Source organism: Cololabis saira, chromosome 21, assembly GCF_033807715.1.
Source record: "Cololabis saira isolate AMF1-May2022 chromosome 21, fColSai1.1, whole genome shotgun sequence".
NCBI lineage: Eukaryota > Metazoa > Chordata > Actinopteri > Beloniformes > Belonidae > Cololabis > Cololabis saira.
In genome coordinates, this window is record NC_084607.1 from 30,726,625 (window position 1) to 30,747,500 (window position 20,876).

Genomic DNA, 20,876 nt, shown 5'->3' on the forward strand with positions numbered 1-20,876 from the left:
GACCTGGATCATAAGGGGGGATCCTCCTGCTGGAGACCAGCTGGACAGAGCAAGAAGAGGGAGATAGGAAAGAGATGATGAAGAACAGAGAGAGGAGAGGCATGTTTATGTTAGTATAAATGATCCAAGAGCAGGAGAACTAAGAGTTGGTTGAGGTGATCAGAGGGGGCGCTGCAGGTCAGGATGCAGCTCCTGAAGCTCTGGCCTGCAAACAAACGAAGAGAAATGGGGGGGTTGCAGACCAGCACACTAAAATGCAAGAACAATGGAGAACAATGATGGCTATGGGATACTTTTAATTAATAACTGAGAGAGGAAAGAGATGGGCCCCGCTCAGTGGATCATGTTGGAGTCTCCCTGCAGCAGCATATCTAGGATGAAGCTGTTTCAGACCAGCTGCTCTAGCCTGGTCCTGCAGCTGCAGCTACGACTACTGACCCCAACACACTAGAGTTTACACTAACTAAAGGGTTACTAACACTAACTAAAGGGTTACTAACACTAACTAGAGGTTTACTAACACTAACTAGAGGGTTACTAACACTAACTAGAGGTTTACTAACACTAACTACAGGTTTACTAACACCAACTAGAGGTTTACTATGGAGCTAGAACAGTCTTATAATTGACAAATGCACAGGACAAGTTTTACAAATGCACAGACTGATTTTCAAATACACACACCGTTTCACACGTGCACAGGACAAGTACGTTTGACGGCTCTGGTTGAACGGCCCGACAAACCATCTCAGATCGCGCTGTTTTCTTTACCGAGATCACAAGAAAAGCAGAGCAGTGATCTCCTCTCCATCCTGTTTATTTATCTTTTATCTCCTGTTGCTGTTTATTTATCTTTACTCCACCAACTCGAAATATTAATCACTTTTCTAAGCGAACGGCACTAACGCAGTTGAAACAGCAGGTGTATCCGCCCCTTTAATCTGATTGGTTTAGAGTAAGTCGTGTTTTATTCACTGCTCTGCGTCCCCCATGTGGGGTGCGCTCTTATGATTGCCTGAAACAAAGGAAGACATCTGATTGGTTGCAGATCCTTCCGTGTTAAAAAAAAAACGTATTTGTGGATCGAGTCACGTCAGGGGAGTCTCAAAAGTCACACGCAAATCCAGCGCAGCTCACAGACAAAAAAGCGTTTGTAAATCAGGTTATATTTGTGTGTGCATCAAAAATATATTTGTATATCTTGTCCTACGCACGTGTGAATTGTTCTGTGCACGTGTGAAACGGTGTGTGTATTTGCAAATCGGTCTGTGCATTTGTAAAACTTGTCCTGTGCATTTGTAAATTATGAGACTGTTCTAGCTCCATAGTTTACTAACACTAACTAGAGGTTTACTAACACTAACTAGAGGTTTACTGCACAGAAAGGTTTTAAGTTTGGTTTTAAAGGTGGAGGTGGTGTCAGCCTCCTTAACCCAGATTGGAAGTTGTTTCCATAGTAACGGTTCGTGATAACAGAAGACCGTCCTCCAAATCTACACTTGAATACTCTAGGAACTACGACTAAACCTGCACTCTGGCAACGGAGAGCTCAGAACATACTATCAGGTCTTGTAGATAATGAGGAGGTTTGTCTTTTAGGACTTTATATGGAAGGAACTGAACTTTGAATTGGAATCTGAGTTTTACGGGGAGCCAATGGAGTGAGGCTAACACACGAGAGACGTGGTCTCACTTGCTGTTTCCTGTCAGCACTCGTGCTTCTGCATTTTAAATAAGCTGGAGGATATTCAGAGAATTACTTGGACATCCTGCTGCTAATATTTCAGACCAGAATTACATTCAACCCAAACCACTGAATTTAATTTGCAAATCTTGGTGTCTCTTATGGTACTGCAGTGGTTTTAATAAGTCAAAGAAAAGAGGGCCACAGTCTTATTTCAAACGGTTAGTTTGCCTTTAATAAAAAAGATACAGAATAATATCTGCAAACAGATGTCAGAGGTGTGTTGTTGTGATAGTTAGCAAGAAGGCGGCAGGACTCCAGCAGCGATCGTCAGCTGAAACTGGACTCTGAACTTCCGCCCAATTAAACCTTTGTATACATGAATCCTCTGCCTTTCACCTCTCAGACGATCCTCTGCCAGCAGGTTTGTGGCTGTTGCACAACCCCACTTCACTTGGGAGATTCCCACTCGCTGAAAATGGTCTAGAAGGTAGCTTGGCTTCGACTCTAAGAGACACTTCTGTGGCTTTTCTGTGTACTCAGGAAAGTTATGAAACACAACGTTTTATTTACTTCTCTCTCACCTTCATCACTTCCAGTTTTGCCTGTCATTGGCTTGAGATGTGGCCAGTTTACTTACTGTCTATTTTGAGATCACTGGTGGCTCAGTCTTCCTTTTAATTCCTCAGCAAGTTGTAACATTGCTTCAAGCTTAGTGATTGTATGGCTCATCTTCACTTAGCTTTTATTGATTTTTCCATTGAAGACGGTGTCAGATGACTTTCTTTACAAAGCCACCAAAGGTTTTCATAGAAACGGTTTGGAAAGGGATGGTGCTGAGATGAAGCATCTGTCCGTCAGTCATTTGCAAATCAATCAGATGAACAAAGCTGAACCATCAGCAACAACCAGAGGTGTCTTCAGTATTCACATTCATTACTCAGGTAGAAGTATAGATACTAGAGTTTAAAAATACTCCTGTAGAAGTTGAAGTATCAACTCAAGTTTTTTACTCAAGTAAAAGTATAAAAGTACTGGTTTTATAAGTATAAAGTATAAAAGTAAAAGTAATGTAAGGGGGAAAAAAGCCATTAAGGACAAAAGCCATTGAAAATGAATGTATCTTAGTATAATGCAAATATATCAAAGAACCATATATGTGTACTATTGAGCATTAACATGTGTTTCAGAGAGCAGCAGATATGATGACTAGTTGCCTATAAGTATTGTAATGGTGCAAAAAGTCAAACTTCAGAGGCATGTTATCATTTATCCTAACCTTTATTGGAACGTACATCCAAGTTTAGTTGCAGGAATCTGAGGGAACGGATGTAAGAACAAAACTGGACAAGAACATCTGAAACAACCACAACCAAATTCACTCTATCCGGATGGAGCAATTTAACTGGATAGTTTTTTTTTAAAGGCCGAAATGAAATAGAGTAACGAGGCTGTTTTTAAAATGTAAGGAGTAAAAAGTACAGATAATTGCGTGAAAATGTAAGGAGTAAAAGTAAAAAGTCGTCTGAAAAATAATTACTCCAGTGAAGAATAGATAACCAAAATTTCTAAGGTAATGAAGTATTTGTACTTCATTATTTGACACCTCTGGCAACACCGCACCATTAAAACAGCTGAAATATGCTGTAAATCTTGTGAGACCTAGATGTGCCCACCTTAATCCATGGTCAATACAATCACAACTAGTTTGAGTTGATACCAGGCCATGGAGTCATGGAATCTGCTGAATATGTTGTATTTAACCAGCAAAAACCCCCATGACACTGTTAGGTCTTAATCAACATCAAACCCAGCTTCTAACAAAGAAAAACACCAAAGACTTGGAAATGAGTTTTTAAATGCGCTCTTGCAAGAGGGAAGCAAAGTCACAGCTTTCCGAGCAACGAAGACTCTCTTGTGAATGCTGTTGAAAGTGCTTCGACATTCCCTCAGTGCATTGCCCTTTTATTGAGATTTCAAACAGGAAACTTTACCATATTCGGTACACAATGAACAATTAGAAGAAACAGATGGAGAAACAGATCAGATGATTGTTGAAAAGTCATACGTATGACTTTTCAGTTAATTAACAACTTATCTGTGGTGTGCAGAGCAACAGACATCCTTTTAAGAATCCTTAAATGGTCAAGAGGTTATTGTTGTCATCAGATGGTCAACTAACAATGGGATAGTTGTTTGGTCAGACCAAACTCAGGAAGAGCTGGCCTGTCATCTGTTAACATGTGATAACCAGCAGCCAGGGTAAAAGTCTTTAAGAACCACGAAGGTCAAAGGGGTCAAATGAGGCCCCCTCTGGACAACAGGAACTACTGGACAACTGCACAATAGTCAACTGTTTTGACAGAGCGGACAACCCCCCTAAATACCCGCAGGAAATGGTCTGTCCTGTGACTTCTGTTAACAATAGTAAAGATGTGCAAACCGCAGCAGTCAGCTTTCTCTGAGCTGACCTAATTAAGCCTATTCCGATAGTTTTATAATTTCATAAGGACAGACTTGTTTAAACACTTCAGATTAATCTCACAATTCCCTCCTGTTGTTCTTATGAACCTTCAACTAATATCCGTCCATCAGGCTTAGGATATGAGCATCATACTATAAGTTCAACATATGAGAAATATCAAGGGGAAAGTTTATAACATACTTAATGCAAATTTACTAATGCAACTATTGACAAACAAAATGAAACAGTTTACATTCTGGTGCCATCATGGACATTCTCGTCATTAATTCTGTTGGGGTAGCCACATTCTTCAGGTTAGGTTTGTTGGAGTTGCTGGTAATGGACTTCAGAATACTGGACTAATGAAGTTTGGATGGACCTTTGGACCATCGCACGGAGACACGGAATGATACAGGCAGTAAAAACACAGAACAGTACCAGAACAGTAATGAATGGAATCATAATTTTAGTCATTATGTCAGTCCAGTGTCCTGAGATCAGCCAGGACCAAAAAGTGGTACCTGCTGAGCGCCTGTCTTCTGACACGACTTTGGCCAACTGACGTAATTCGGCTATAGCTGTAGTAATATTACCTTCAGTACCGGTTTCATCAGGGATGAATGTACAGCAGTGTTCCCCAATCATTGCACAGACTCCACCATCCTTAGCAGTTATCAAATCCAACACAGTTCTATCTTGGAGCTCCATTTCTCTAATGGCAGCCATTTCAGTTGCCACTCCTCCTAAGGCTTTAAGAGTGGAGTTAATGAACAGACCCATGCGATAATTTATAGTCTCAATCCTTAACATGGTCTTTGCGACTCCCAACTGGGGAAGGGCTGACAAAACTATCTTTTGGCTTGTTGACCAGAGTTTATGGTCATCGGGGACATCTCTACCCCAGACTGAGTCATGGGGGAGGATACCTGTGGCACGTTTAGTACGTGCGGGGGTATGGTGTCCACGAAACACAAATGCGTCTTGAACCAATCTTACCATCATACATCTACCTACCCATCCTGGTGGGAGGAGTAGATAGATTGAGTTGCCACACATCCAAGAGATATCATCTTGTGGGTCAGTCCCAACTGCATCAGGAGCTGCATAGTACTCAGTACAAGTGGCATTCGTGGGCAAAAATGTTTTGTCAAATTTGGTCGGGTCAGCTGTGTTCCGGCCGCAAGCGGCTAGATTAATGGAGCACTTAGAGATTGGGACTTCTCCTACGAATGTGGGTTTCCCAAAATCTATTTCGTTGCTGTAACAGACTGCTTTAAGGTGTTGTGGGAACGGTATTTCCTGTATCATGATTGGGGAAGACCAATCGTATGATAGGAGATGGCTAAACCCACGGCCTTTATTAGCTGGGGCCGTGCTGTTGAATCCTTTAACGTAATTTAGCAAATAGCCTGAGCTGTACCTGGATTTCAATATATCAGGGTAGTACGAACCATTGCGTGGGTCTATGGGAATGGGGTGTACTGGTGGGCTACCTGCTGACAAAGGCATTCGGCTACACACATAGCAATTAGACATGTTCTGTTCCTTAGCTATAAACCCAGCAAAATTGTACCACATGTTCATTTCAAACCGAGTCTTGGGTTGTTTGACTTCATACCACTTGCGGATTGGTATGGCCGCTATTGATCTCTTCTCTCGGGGCTCCTCTTCATTCTTCTCCACCAGGAGCCAGATTGTGGTCAAGAGGACCACAATGGCCATGATGATGAGTGGAATTCTCATGATGGCAGTGCAAGGGGGCACGACCCGTGGCTGGCGAGTAGGCGTCAGATGAGTTCTTCGGCAGACAAAGGTTTTGATACCGTCCGACTTCCGGCCTACTCAGGGTCTGGAAAGTTTTTTACTAGTTTGCACTGCGACTGGTGAACCCACGTAGATCGTTCAGCAATCTTTACTGCTGTCGGGGTCGTGATCTGGACGACAAAAGGGCCGTCCCATCGGGGTGATGACCACGTCTTTCGTTTCACCACTCGAACCAGGATCTGGTCACCTGGTTTCAGCAATTCCTGCGTAGAAGGGAGAGGAGAAAGCGGCAGCTTACAGGAACTTTGAACATCTTTCTCAGCAAACAATTTACTCATCCACATCGAAAGTGGATCTGCCTCTTCGGTTTTCTCTTGCCACGGCTCTCCCTCCCATAGGGGGAGTTGGAACGGGCGACCATGCACTACCTCAAAGGGTGTGAGCCCTGATGGGTTTGGAACGATTCTCATGTACATTTTGACTAATGGCAGGCATTCAGGCCATGGTTTTCCAGTTTCTTCCATGGTTTTTCTGAGCCTTAGCTTAACAGTGCCATTAGTTCGTTCCACTAGGCCTGCACTTTGTGGGTGATAGGCACAGTGGTTCTTTAGATTGATACCTAGGTGTTTAGCCATGTTTTGGACTACAGTGTTCACAAAATGTGCACCATTATCACTCCAAATTAATCTTGGAATGCCATGTTCTGGAATTATGTGTTTGCAAATGGCTTTAGCTACTGTGAGTGCGTCAGCTGTTTTGGCCGGGACTATTTCAACCCATTTGGATAATGAGTCAATTAACACTAGGCAATACTTGTATTGCCCACTTCTGGACAGCTCAATGAAATCCATATGGATAACTTCAAATGGATAGGTCCCTTGGGGACACTGACCTCTTTTAGGTCTTACATTGCCTTGCGTGTTGTGCCTGCAACAAGTTAGGCAGCTCCTACAAAATTTTTTAAAGTAGGTATTTAGACCTGGTGATGTATGGAATATTTCATGTACCATACTTTGCATCCCTCCTGTTGAGACATGGGATTTCCCATGGCTCAATTTAGCCACCAGGGGGAACAGATTTTTTGGGAGTACAGGTTTATTTTGCACTACATAGAGGCCTTCTAGAGTTACAGTAGCACCCTCATTTAGCCAAATGTCTTTCTCTCTTTGCGGAGCATTGTTTTGCATGTCAATCAAAATTTGAGTTGGAATGGTGTCCATTTGTGTGTTGGTCATGATGTCAGTTGCGGTTTTTTGAGCTGCTGCTTTGGCCGCTTCGTCTGCTTTAGCGTTTCCTTTGGTGATTCTGTCGATTCCTTTGGTGTGAGCCTTGCATTTGCATACTGCTATTTCTTTGGGGAGCAGTACTGATTTGAGGAGTTCTTTCAATAAGGCTGCATGTTCCACTGGTTTCCCTGTGGATGTCTTCATTCCTCGCCGGTTCCATTGGGCGGAGAATACATGGAGGACCGAGTGTGCATATTGGCTGTCTGTGAATATTGTGACTATTTCTCCTTCAAACAGTTGACAGGCTTTTGTCAAGGCTTGGATTTCTGCAGATTGAGCTGATTGATTGGATGGCAGTTTTTCAGCATGCAGAACTTCGTCATCCGTGACTACTGCATAACCGACTTGGTTCTTTCCTTCAGGTGATTTTGAGGCTGATCCATCTACATAGACATATGTGCTGTCTGGAATGGGCATGTCTAGTAGGTCAGGTCTTGGTTTGCAACAGCTGTCTGTTCTTTCCACACAGTGGTGCGGATCGCCGTCGTCTTCTGTGGGGAGAAGTGTGGCTGGATTCAGAGTGTTGCATCTCTGCAACGTCAGGTGTGGTTGGGATAGCAGTGTTGCAGTAATTGACAAGTGTCTGGCAGGCGACATGAATGACATTTTAGTGCTGGTGATTAGCATATCAACAGCATGTGGCACTTTTAGGGTGAGGGGGTGAAACAACACCAGTTCAGCTGAGGCCTGGATGGCCAATGCAGCTGCGCACACTGCTCTAACACAAGAAGGCAGTGCAGCTGCTACTGGGTCCAACCTTTTGGAGTAGAACGCTACTGGCCTTAGTTTGTCCCCAAATGTCTGTAGTAGCACTGAGGTCATGAATGTACCTTTACAGTCTACTGTCTGGATGAATGCCTTGTTGTAGTTTGGTAGGGCCAGAACTCCAGAGTTCAGAATCACAGTTTTCACCTCCTCAAATGCTTGGGTGCCTTCTGGGGTCCATGGAATTGGGTCTTTCATTGACATTTCCACGGTGTAGATGAGATCCAACAGTGGTTGTGTGAGCTCTGCAAAGTTTGGGATCCAACTTCTGCAATAATTGGTTAATCCTAGGAATGCCATCATCTGTTTTTTGTTAGTGGGTTTTGGACAATTTCTGATGGCTTCCCTCCTGTTCTCAGTCAGGCTCTTTCCTGCTTGAGAGACATTGTGTCCAAGGAAAACCACTTCCTTCTGGCAGAATTGGAGTTTCTTTAATGAGACTTTGTTTCCAGTTTCCTCCAGGTGCTTGAGCAGAGCAATTGTTTCTTCTTTGCATTCTTCTTCTGTTGGACTGGCTATTAGAATGTCATCTACATACACCAGAATCTGGGTCATTGGTGAATGTTGATGTGTACTCAGACATGCCATTATCTCCTGAGAAAAGATTGTTGGGCTATCACAAAAACCTTGGGGAAGACGGGTATATGTGTATTTGTGGCCTTCAAACGTGAAGCCGAACCAGTGGCGGGCCTGTCGGTTCAGCGGGATGGAGAAGAAGGCGTTGCTGAGGTCTACCACAGTAAAATACTCTTGCTGGGGTTTTAGCTCGTTCAGCAACGTGTATGGGTCTGGTACACAGGGGGCCCTTGATTGGACAGCAGTGTTGACATGTCTGAGGTCATGGACTAGTCTCCATGTTCCAGTTTCAGCCTTCTTGACCGGAAAGATGGGGGTATTGCACTCACATGTGGGATCTTCAACTAGCACACCCGCTTTCACCATATCTTCAATTACTGGTCTTATTCCTTCAATTGCATCTGGTTTTAATGGATATTGTTTTAGTCTAGGTCTATGAGAGGTCTTAGGTATGATGACTACTTCCTTGGCTGTAGTCATCAGTCCTACATCGGTCTTTGATGCTGACCACAAGGTGGCTGGGACACCAGGGAAATCTTCTGCAGTATGGCAGATGAGATTCTGATGTCATTCTGTCAAATGAGTCTTCGTCTGTGCCACAGTGGTCCAGCTGAGGGCTGTTCTCTTTACTAGGCCATATTCTTTGGACTCATATTCAGCAGTTTTTGGTCCAGTTTGTGTCCATTTCTTTTCTGGCATGCTCTTAAATGTGAATGCTATTTGGCCTAGGTCTTTCCAGCGTCTCCCTGGTTTTTTGGAGAGGGAGATGTGTGGTGTGGTGTTTGAGGAGAAACACCAGAGGGTTCTTGCTTTGGTGGGCATACTGACTGTAACCCATGCATCTCCACCGGTGTTAGTGAACAAGTGGTTAACTGTGAGCGTTTGGGGGCCCAAGTGTTCAAACTTGTGGTTATACTGCTCGTCTCCAGGTCCAACTCTCATGGTGACGTGGAGAGGCCACTTGGTTTGATGTTCACCTTTTACTGCACTGATTTTGCCCTCCAAGGCGCTTACTACTGAACCGGGACCCCCAGGTATGGGGTCCAAGGTGTAGAACTTTTTTGGTTCTCCAGTCCCTTGGATCACATGGACGTTGATCTCGTTACTTAGATCATCAGTGGCTTTCCTAGCTTCTATCCCATCGTCGGTCGGGATTAGACTGATCTTTAATTTCAATAGGAGATCTCTCCCTAGAAGGTTTGCTGGACAGTGTGGACTTAGCACAAACTCAGTTGTACTAACATCTCCGTCTTCGTCTTCGAAATCAATTGGTTTGGACCATTTCAGTAAACAGGTGTGGCCCCCCGCGGCGACTACTGTGATCAGCTTCTTTCCTGGCTCTACTCCTGGAGCTTTGTCTTTCAGAACTGATTTGTCGGCACCGGAGTCACACAAAAACCTTGTGGCTTTTCTTGAGGGGCCTAATCTTAGGGTGTAATATGGCTTCTTTGGATCTGATGAGTTGAGAGAGCACAATTGGGTCAAGTCAAGAATGTCAACAGGGATAGGGGTCTCGTTGTCATCATCCCCTTTTTTCTCCACTGAATTCTTTTGGCGTCATTCTTGGTGGTCACCGTGATGCGGGTTATGTGGTGGTGGACGCTTCCCCCTGGGAGGCTCAGGGCAGTCTCTAGCGTAGTGGCCTAGTTGGTGGCAGTTGAAGCATTTTCCATTAACACGTCTTGGTCTTCTTAAGCGTCCTTCTCCGGGGCGATCAGACTTCCTGGGGAATCTTTTATTTTCTTTGTAAAGAACTTCCTCTTCTTCTTCTTCTTCTTCTTCTTCCTGATCTTTCTCTGAATGGGTCAGGGCTGCCAGAGCTTGGGCCAGGGCGTGGACTTGGGTGGTGGGGGTAGTTTTCTTCTTGTGGACTGACTCAGCATGAGCAGCCCACTCCATCATTTGTGCCATGTTCTGGGTACGATGGGTGACGCAGTGTTTGGTGATGAAACCTGAAATTCGTGGGAGGAAGCCTGCCATGATGCTTTGCTGTAGTTGTCTTTGGTAAGCACCTTCAGGATCCTGGTCTTCCTCCAGCCCACTGTGGGCTTTGAAGATCTCTTCCATTCTTCCTCTGAACATATGGACATCTTCATCTTCCCTTTGGGCGGTGGTATTGATTTTACCATAATCTGGGGCGGCAGTCCAGGCATCGCGGACTCGTCTCATCACTTCATCCACCCGTCCTCTGAGGGCATCTCCTGGTTGTAGAATGTCATTTTGATTATCCCTCGGGTTAAAATTTCCTTTAACCCTCGTCCAATTGTGGCCCAAGCTGGTTCTGAAAGCTCTTTCTACCTCGATCCCATTTAGTCCATATGAATCACAGAGTAGACGGAAATTTTCTATCCATTTTCCGGGGGTGGCAGTGGGGTCTCCCAGGCCTTTGCAGGCATCTCTGCATTCGGTCTCAGTCCACGGGCGAAAAACTCTCAGAGTCCTGTCCTGGTCATTGTCGAGACCATAGTGGGGGTTTGCGACCTGGACTAAGGGGTAGAGCTGGGATGGTGGTGGCCCAGGTTGAAGTTGAGCGGGTGGATATGGTGGTGGGTCTTCATAACCACTTGGGACGGTGAGTAGAGGGTAAAGTCTGTCTTTTCCCTTCATCTGTCGCTGATTTCTGGTCTGTACTGGTGACCAAACCTCGTTTCTTTCATGGGTTGTGGCTCCCTCTAGTGTGCGGACTACAACTGTAGGTGAGGCGCCATGTTGTGGAGGTGGGGCCAGCACTGGGATGGGTTGTGGGGGCGGAGCCAGCACTGGGACATCATCCGGCTGAGCGTTGCGTGAGCGTGCGCCCGTCTCCTCATCTGGTCTAATATTCATCAGAGCTGCAGTATAGCTTTCTTTCTTCAACATTTTTTTTTCTTTCTTCGCTTCACGATCTGCTTCTCTTTGTCTTGCTTGTGCAATCCACACTTCAACATTCTTCAACTGTTTTCGTATTTTATCACCCGCTTTGCCATTCCTTATCCTCTCTTCATGCTGCAATGTTCTTTTTATTTCAAGCAGTTTAGAAGTGTCAAATTTACCATCAAAACCATGTTTCTTCTGCCACTTTTTCACAGGTTTGCAACTTTCAGGAAAACGTTGCATCATAAACCGTGTGTCTGGTGGTACCTTTTTGCTGGACTTTTGTCCCATTTTGAACGTTCAGTCAGTTTTACTTTTAGCCTTGAATTATTTTTTATCTTTTAAGTCCTGTATATTTTTCGCACAATATTTTGATTTACCTATTTTCAGGGACGTCCCGTCAACTAAGAGTTTGTTGGAATATTTTCTTTAGGTTCACTATAAATTTTAGTTTAATCACGTATTTGTTATTTTAGCGATCTTTTGTTTTAACTTTCTTCTAGTTCATACGTTTTGTTTTAACAGTTTGGTTTTTAGTGCTAGTTTATTTAGTGGCAATTGAAACTTTTACTTCATATTTTTAGAAACCACAATATTGTCAATAGACAGTTTCAATCTTTGAACATTTAAACAAGGAACATTTAGACAAGACAAACATTAAACAAACCATTAAAAACCATTTCCAAATAGAAACCCTCCTCTTGTTATCCTGTACTTTAAAATCCCTGATCTTAAAGCCGGTCCTTAGACCGAGTGAGTGTTGGCTTTTGCACTAGCCCCAGGCAATAGTGTCTTTTAAAAGTTCCCTGAACTTAAAAATTGGTCCCAGACCTCGACCAACACTTCTTTCACCAACCAAGTCAGTGTACACAGAATTTCACTCGTATTTTACACAAAAATACTTCAATACTCTAAGTATTTAAGTAAGAGGAGGTCTTACCCGTCTCCGGTGTCTTCCCTGGTTCGTGGACTCGTCACCGGACTCCGGACCAGCGCAGGACCAACTCCTGCTAGCCCCGTTCCTAAAGTCGTAACGGCTGTCGACAGGTGGCCTCTTCGGTCCTACGCCGTTCCCGAGTCTCAGATCTTGAGTCCCGGGTTTCGGCACCAAAAATGTTAGGTCTTAATCAACATCAAACCCAGCTTCTAACAAAGAAAAACACCAAAGACTTGGAAATGAGTTTTTAAATGCGCTCTTGCAAGAGGGAAGCAAAGTCACAGCTTTCCGAGCAACGAAGACTCTCTTGTGAATGCTGTTGAAAGTGCTTCGACATTCCCTCAGTGCATTGCCCTTTTATTGAGATTTCAAACAGGAAACTTTACCATATTCGGTACACAATGAACAATTAGAAGAAACAGATGGAGAAACAGATCAGATGATTGTTGAAAAGTCATACGTATGACTTTTCAGTTAATTAACAACTTATCTGTGGTGTGCAGAGCAACAGACATCCTTTTAAGAATCCTTAAATGGTCAAGAGGTTATTGTTGTCATCAGATGGTCAACTAACAATGGGATAGTTGTTTGGTCAGACCAAACTCAGGAAGAGCTGGCCTGTCATCTGTTAACATGTGATAACCAGCAGCCAGGGTAAAAGTCTTTAAGAACCACGAAGGTCAAAGGGGTCAAATGAGGCCCCCTCTGGACAACAGGAACTACTGGACAACTGCACAATAGTCAACTGTTTTGACAGAGCGGACAACCCCCCTAAATACCCGCAGGAAATGGTCTGTCCTGTGACTTCTGTTAACAATAGTAAAGATGTGCAAACCGCAGCAGTCAGCTTTCTCTGAGCTGACCTAATTAAGCCTATTCCGATAGTTTTATAATTTCATAAGGACAGACTTGTTTAAACACTTCAGATTAATCTCACAACACATTTAGCTCATAAATGATTAATGACAGAATGTTTGGACAGATTCCAACGTTTCACCCTCAGATGTGCTTTTCTTTTGCTGCGTATCATCTAGTCATTACATAACATGATATAAAAAGAATCTGACCTAGGAGGATGACTCAGGGTCCTGACTCCCAGCCAGTCCTTGCTTGAGTCCCATCCTGCTGCGTCTCATCCTCACTTTCCCATCTCTCTCCACTTTCAAATAAACGCTTGAGTGCTTAAAAAAAAAAATCTTTAAAAAAGACAAAACAGTATCAGCAAATATTTTTGTATAATCTCAAGAGAGTTTCCAAATGAGTAAAGTTAATTAAAGCAAAGCAGACCACTGATGGTCAAAAACAACCCAAAACCCATGAGGGAAACAACTGTGTCTCTATCGAAACGCAGATGTTCACACAGCTTCCTTTTTACAAAGAAATTATGTGGAATTCTGTCTATAATTAAGCCATTTTTATTATTTGCACATCTTACACAAGACACTGATTTCCCATCAAATGACGTGGATTGCATATCCCGTGCACATGATCAACAAATCCAAGATTCAAAATGAGACAGTAAGGAACCTAAATACCAAAACTGTGAAAAACCGTAACATCAGAACCTTAAAGTCTATCCTCTGATGGTCAGGCAGCCAGGGTAAAGACCTCAGAGCTGGACTGATGTGGTCCACTTTGTTGGTCTTATTGAGGACTGGAGCAGCAGAGTTCTGGATGAGCTGCAGTTGTCTTTTAAGGTGGATGTAAAGATGCTGTTACAATAATCAAGTTACTAAAGATGAATGAATGGACTTATTTTTCCAGGTCCAGCTGAGACATTATTTATTTTATCCTTGATATACTCATACCCTTGATATACTGGTGGTAGTAGGCTGACTTTGTTATTGTCCTAATGTGTTTTTCCAGATTTAGGTCTGAATCCATCACTAGACCCAGATTTCTGGCCTCATTGGTGGTTTTTAGATTGAAGCTCTGTGGTGACCTGTGATCATTTCTCTTTGGCTCCAAATACAATGACCTCATTTTTGTTTTTGTTTAGCTGGAAAAAGTTCTGGCACATCCAGTTATTTATTTATTTAAATTTTTTTGCCTGAGAAAATCGAATTTATTTTCAACCACAAAGCAGATGGCTTGGTTACTTTCAGCTTCTGCACATCCTGAAAATGAAATGCATCTTAAAGATCAATGAGTCTGTAACTCAGTAGAATCATAGACTCTTTTGAAATATTTTAAACAAAGAGGGACTATATTTGTTTTGTTTTTTTTTTTAACTCAGAGCTACCAGCAACAGAAGTCTATAGAGCAAGTTTTCTCACCATTATATGAACCTTTTTTTTTTTCCTCCCCTTTTCCTAGATATGTATTTTTGGCATCTGCTGCAAATCTTAAACACAAGAAAAACACAGAAGCGGCACACAAACCTTTGGGATCTGAAAGAAAGAAAATGAGCAAAAACAGCAACCATTCCAGGTCTCTAAAACTGAATCAAGACTAGGCTACTGCGATTATCTGTCCCCCAAAACCGTGGAGTGAGTATGTAGGTGGGTGAGCAGATGTGTATGTGTGATGTTCCAATGTTTCAGCCTGAACGCTAGGTGGCAGTAGGAGCAGGAGTGACATGTACAGTGCGGGAGCAGAAGAAGAAGACCTGCTCGTCGGAGTTACCTTGTGATGTTTAACATTTGCTTTTCCGTGAATAAAGTAAAGTAAAAGACATACGAAGTTGTCTCATTTCAGGACACAACATATTGGCGACGAGGATGGCGGCACTGAATCTGAACCAGCCTCCACCTTTCCTGCAAAACATCGGACAACCGCAGATACCGCTTAAAGCGTGGATACGGACCTTCGAAAATTACCTGCTTGCCATATCTGAGAAGGATCTGCCAGAAGCAAGAAAGCGTGCGCTGCTGTCTGGGCACGGAAGGGCAGAGACTTTTCTATACATTGACGGTTGCTGATGATAAGTACGCCACGGCGTTAAAAGCCATAGAGGATTTCTTCATGCCACAAGTGAATGTTGTAGCTGAACGTTACCGCTTCAGACAACGGAACCAACGCCCGGGTGAGACTACAGACCAGTTTGCTGCTGCTTTAAAAGAACTGGTTACAACATGTCAGTTTGGGACTATGGAGGAGGAGATGATACGTGACCAGATCGTGGAAAAGACGAATTCACCGAGCATCAGGGAGCGTTTACTACTGGAGGTACCGCTCACACTTGCCAGAACTTTGACTATTGCATGACAGATTGAAACTGCGATGACGGAGGCTAAAGCTATGTGCAATGGAGCAACGGATGACGCTGTGCACGCGGTTCACGTGAAGGGACCGCAGCAGCATGGCAGGTTCAAAAAGGGGACACAAAAACCACACAGTCACAGACTGCACAAAGGAAAACGTGTTACAGATGTGGCTCTGCTCAGCACATTGCTAACTTCCAAGGAGGCGATCTGCAATTCCTGCAAAAAGAAAGGACATTTTGCAAAAGTCTGTCGGGGGAGCAAACACGTGAGTGAGGTAGACACCAACCTGACCTCACAAAAATCCGTGAAATGCCCACGACCTCTCACCACTATTTTCCGTGGCACCAACACGGAAATGGTATAATTCCGTGTGAGCACCACGGATATTGTACTATGCGAAGTCAATGGGATCCGTTGTCCTGATGTAAAGCCAGTACAGGAGAAGTTGCGCAGATTACCATTCTCAGTCAGAGAAGCAGTTTCCAAGGAGTTAATAAAACTGGTAGAACAGGATGTTATAGAGCCTGTAGAGTCTTCTGAATGGATTTCACCCATAGTAGTCATCACAAGAAAGGGCAGACCAGATCCACGTCTTTGTGTGGACCTTAGAGAGCCTAACAAGTCAGTTGTCATTGATGGTTTTCCACTACCTAACATGGAGGAAATATTCACTGAGCTGAGAGGAGCAACATTGTTTTCTACACTGGATCTCCAGAGTGCTTATTACCAAGTTCCACTACATGAAGACAGCCGCAGCTTGACTGCATTCATCACCCATGACGGACTGTTTCGCTTCAAGCGTGTGCCATTCGGACTGGCGTCCGGACCGAGCTGTTTTCAGCGGCAGATGTTGTCCATATTAAAATGCATAAAGGGAGTCCAATGTTACCTCGACGATATTATCATTTCAGGTGCAACAGCTGAGGAACATGAGGAAAGGCTGACAGCTGTGCTTCGGCGCATTGATGAAGCCGGGCTCAAGCTAAACCTCTCAAAAGGCAACATCAGGCAAACTGAACTGTGCTTTCTCGGACACACAGTATCAGCGAAAGGACTGCATCCTGATGCCTCACATGTGACTGCTGTTTCACAAGCACCTCCACCAACCGACCTGCCTAAGCTGAGGTCATTTCTCGGGCTCACGTCGGGGTATTCAAAATTCATACCAGGTTATGCCTCTGTCGTGGAGCCCCTGCGAGCACTCCTGCGTGGAGCTGAAGCTTTCACATGAACACCTGAAGCGCAGAGGAGTTTTGAGGCTGTTAAAGGGCTCATAGCAAACAGCCCTGCACTCTCCCTGTTCAACCCAGAGCTGCCCACTGTTGTCACCACGGACGCTTCTGACTATGGGCTGGGCGCAGTTCTCACTCAGATTCACCAAGATGGCACAGAGAGAACTGTTGCTTTTGCATCACGCACGCTCACCTAGGCAGAGAGAAAATACTCTACTGTCGAAAAGGAGGCCCTGGGATGCGTGTGGGCCACGGAAAAGTGGAGAACTTACTTATGGGGAAGACATTTCACGTTACGTACCGATCACAGCCCTCTCACCACAATGCTTGCCTCAAAAGGTCAAGGTAGAGCAAGCATGCGGATAGCCAGGTGGTCATCCAGACTGCTGTCATTCAACTACGACATTCAGTACAAGCCGGGCCGTGAGAATGTAACTGCAGACTGTTTATCTCGACTTCCGCTGCCAAGCTCAGAGCCCAGCTCTGAAGAAGAATCAGAAGTGGCACTAATGTCTGCACTCACAACTATTACTGAAACGGAGTTTAAAGCTGCATGTACTTCCTGTCCTGTGCATACTAAACTGTGTAAACTGCTTACTTCCAGATGGCCCAAATCAGATAAAAACTTGACTCCAGAACTACAGCCATTCTTCAAACTTCGACACGAACTCTCACTGCAAGATGACTGCGTGGTTCGTGGCACACACAGACTCCTTGTGCCAGACAGTCTCCAGCCAAAGCTGATCTCCCTGGCTCATGATACACACCAGGGAATAGTGAGAACAAAACAGAGACTCAGAGAAGCATATTGGTGGCCGGGCATGGATGCCCAGGTCGAGGCAGCCATTAAAGCATGCGTCACATGCCAGTCGCATGACAAATCTGCAGTCACCCACACTACTCCACTACAGCCTGTGCCATACCCAGATCAGGCTTGGGAAAAAGTTGCGATTGATGTGGTGGGGCCCTTTGATAAAGCACCCATAGACTTCCGCTTTGCAATCACAATGATTGCAATCACCACAGCAAATGGTCCGAGCTAGCCTTTGTTCCACATGTCACTTCAGGAACTGTCATACAGTTTTTATCTGCAATTTTCAGCAGAGAGGGTGATTCTACAGAGCTGGTTTCAGACAACGGCTCGCAATTTGTGTCACATGAGTTTGAAACATTTCTCCAAGACAGGGGCATCGTGCACAGAAAATCTTCTGTCTATTATCCGAGGGCAAATGGAGAAATCAAACGCTTCAACCGCAGCCTGAAGGACAGTCTGCAAACCTCTTCGCTGGAAGGGAAACCCTGGAAGGAGTTCACATGGGATTTCTTACACATATATCGTTCGACACCTCACTCCACAACTCAGTGCTCACCAGCGGAACTGTTGCATGGTCGACCTATGCACACTAAACTTCATGTGGCTGGACGTTCACTTCCACACGGTGCATCACTGTCATCACAGCAGGTCGCCACCAGAGTGGGAGAAAAACAGAATAAGAGCAAAGCATACACTGATCGGAAACGTGGTGCAACTGCTGTATACTTTGCATGTGGGTCATATGTGCGGGTAAAAAAGCCTGGTATTCTTCCCAAAACACAGCGCAGGTTTTCCAAACCGCTGAAAGTGGTGGGGAAAAAGGGACAGTACACCTACCTGCTGTCAGATGGACGGTGCTGGAATGCATCTCACCTCGCACCTGCCTATCTTCAGGAGAAGAAGAGTGACAACCTGGACTTTGAAGCTACGCCAGCTATACCAGCTGTACCAAAACCAATGCAACACATACCACATGCCAGACCAGTCAGGCTCAATAGAGCGCCCGAGTGGACTAAAGATTTTGTTCTTAGATAAAGGGATATTCTGTCTAAATGTACAAATGCAGGAGTGATTGTTAACTGTTGATTTGATTTGCAGGAGTTGAATTTATGAATACTGTGTTCATTTTTGCGTAAGATTCTCCTAAGAGTAACTATACTACTGAGAAGTCAACAAGGGGAAATTAAAGTTAATTAAGTTTTAAAAAAAAAAAAAAGAAAAACTATTTAAAAATTTAAGGGTAATTTGATGATGTTTTTTTCTAAGCACATATTTTATTATATGGAGGAAACAGTAAGGAAATTTCCCTATCTGAAGAGTTTAAGCACATTTCATAGTTCGGTACATGTTTGCTTATTAAGGGGGATATGTGATGTTCCAATGTTTCAGTCTGAACGCTAGGTGGCAGTATGAGCAGGAGTGACACGTACAGTGCAGAAGCAGAAGAAGAGGACCTGCTGGTCGGAGTTACCTCGTGATGTTTACGTTTGCTGTTCCGTGAATAAAGTAAAGTAAAAGACATACGAAGTTGTCTTATTTCAGGACACAACAGTATGTCTGTGTAACTGTGTGTGCAAAGTGAAAACAAGGTTTTACCTAAACTGTAACTACAGTGGAGGAGGGAGGGAGCAACCCCGCCACCCGAGAGACCAGAAGCTGACAAGGAAGAAACCCGAACCCAGGCCACCAGCAACCCCACAGAGGACCAGAAGAGGATGGGAGGAAACCCATCGCCAGCAAGGCCCGCTCCCTCCCAGCGGCTACAGAGGGAAGCCCCGGGCGAAGCCCCCATGACCACGGGAAGAGGCAGCCAGGGAACCCACGGTGATGGGCCGGGACCCAGGCGAACCCCGACCACCCGGCATGGGCCGATCATGCGGCCAGGAGGCCCTCACCCCCCAGGCCAACGACCCCCACCCAGCGAGAGGCCAGCCCGCCCGGAGAGACAGGGCCACCCTGACCGCCGACGCCGGTGGGCCGGCACTCGCCCTGATGAAAGCGGGCCCCCCAGAGCCAAAGGAGCGCCCAGCTGCAAGGAGCCCCAAACCCAGGCGAGACAACGGCCACCCATTCACACAGACACTAACATACACTCACTGACAAAGACGTGGACAATCATTCTCTCACCACTCCCATCTCCCCCTGGATCTGGATCCCCCCCCCCCCCCCCCCCCACCCCCCAGAGACCCTATGTGTAAACATATAAGCCTGAGAATGAGCCCCCCACAGGGATTAGATTAGATTTTTGTTTCCAGTTTCCAAGAATGGTTTTCTTTGCAATACATAAGGCAGTGAGAACCAAGTGAGCCAAGTTAGGTTCCATGTGGATGTCACCCAGGTGACCTAGTATGCATAGTGTGGGGCACGCTGGAATTCTGTAATTGAGCCATCAGGGATGGGAAGGAGGTCATTGTGGTGCAAACTCAACCACCTACAACTCGACATTACGAAGACCAAGGAGATGGTGGTGGATGTCTAGAGGTCGAAGCCCGCTATGCTGCCAGTCACCATTGAGGGGGTCAATGTGGAGATGGTGAACACTTAAAAGTCTGGGAATACATCTGGACACTAAACTGGACTGGGCAGTCAACACTGACGCACTCTACACGAAAGGGCAGAGCAGGCTGTACTTCGTGAGGAGACTGCGGCCCTTCAACGTCTGCAGCAAGCTCCTCTGGACGTTTCACCAGTCTGTTGTTGCCAGCGTCCTCTTCTATGCTGTGGTATGCTGGGGAGGAAACATTAAGAGGCAAGCTGAGCGACTAGACAGGCTGGTAAGGAAAGCTGGCTCTGTTGTGGGAGCTTCAATATCAGATAAGGACCCTGAACAAACTGATCAACAATTTGGACAATGACTCATCCACTCCACAGCGCTATAACTAAGCCTGATCAGCTGGAGACTTCGCTCACTGTCAGGCACAACTGAAAGACTCAGGAAGTCATTTGTCTCCAGAGCCATTGAACTGTTCAAGTGAAGAGGAAAAATAGATTTCTCTGTTTAGTATCCCTCTCCAACTTCACTATGTTTGTTTATTTGCACCATCACCATGACACTCGCTCTCATAGAGCACCTTACCATGCAGACAGAATCACAGGATCAGTCTCTGTCCCGTCACTGCAAGCGCCTCATTGTTTTTTAATCATCCATTAGCACACTATGTGGATATTTGACTTAGTTTTATTCAGTATATTCAGTATATTTAGAATTCTTTAATCTTCTACTGTCTTTATTGTTCAGCTGTGTTCTTTTATATTTATATATAACTTTTTTCTGCTGTAAGTACATGTTGTATGT